The following is a 629-nucleotide window of genomic DNA, read 5'->3' as shown; positions in this document are numbered from 1 at the left end:
CTTGTTTTGGTGATTTGTGACACCACTTGAGGCATCCACACTATTGGTGCTAGGCTTAAAACTCCAAGCAATCAACCACAAAAGAAAGGTATGTTATTCTACTTAAAGTTTTTTATTACAAGTACCCCATAACATGCTAGTTAGGTTGTGAACCTTTGAAATCATATTTGCACGTATTTTAGAGAAAACATAGATCCAAGGTTTCTAGGGTTGCATGTACACCATAGGAGTGTTAGTATGCTCATAACCCAACACTCTAAACTCAAGAAGAAGATTGCTAATTTTCAACAAGAGGTTATAGAATCCTTATATGAAGCATATGAGAGGTACAAGGGCTTGCTTAGAAGTTATCCTCAACACGATCTTAATGTCCACCAAGAAGTGTCCATTTTATATGATGGAGTGAATGTCACAACAAGACAACTTTTTGACTCCCAAGGCCCAATAGAGAATGTTACTAGCGGTAAAGGAGATGGAGAGAACAAGAAGATGGACATGGTTTTGGAAAACATAGAAAATATGGCTAGGCGAATGATAATATTGGATCAATCTATCCATGCCATAAGAGATGGGTGTGATAATTGTAGTGGGCCACATTTAACCAATGATTGTGATTTGGATGAAAATCG

At 37.4% G+C, this 629-nt stretch overlaps 1 non-coding gene across 1 annotated transcript; it reads right to left on the bottom strand.

The window, feature by feature from the left end:
* Window positions 1–258: 258 nt before the first annotated feature.
* Window positions 259–365, bottom strand: LOC111916524 (small nucleolar RNA R71). The gene has a single exon (XR_002858550.1). It is a non-coding gene; the product is annotated as a small nucleolar RNA R71 (small nucleolar RNA).
* Between the last annotated feature and the right edge of the window lie 264 nt (window positions 366–629).

This window comes from Lactuca sativa, chromosome 5, assembly GCF_002870075.4.
Source record: "Lactuca sativa cultivar Salinas chromosome 5, Lsat_Salinas_v11, whole genome shotgun sequence".
Lineage (NCBI taxonomy): Eukaryota > Viridiplantae > Streptophyta > Magnoliopsida > Asterales > Asteraceae > Lactuca > Lactuca sativa.
The sequence above is the reverse complement of the archived record's forward strand: the minus strand, read 5'-3'. Positions and strand labels throughout refer to the sequence as shown.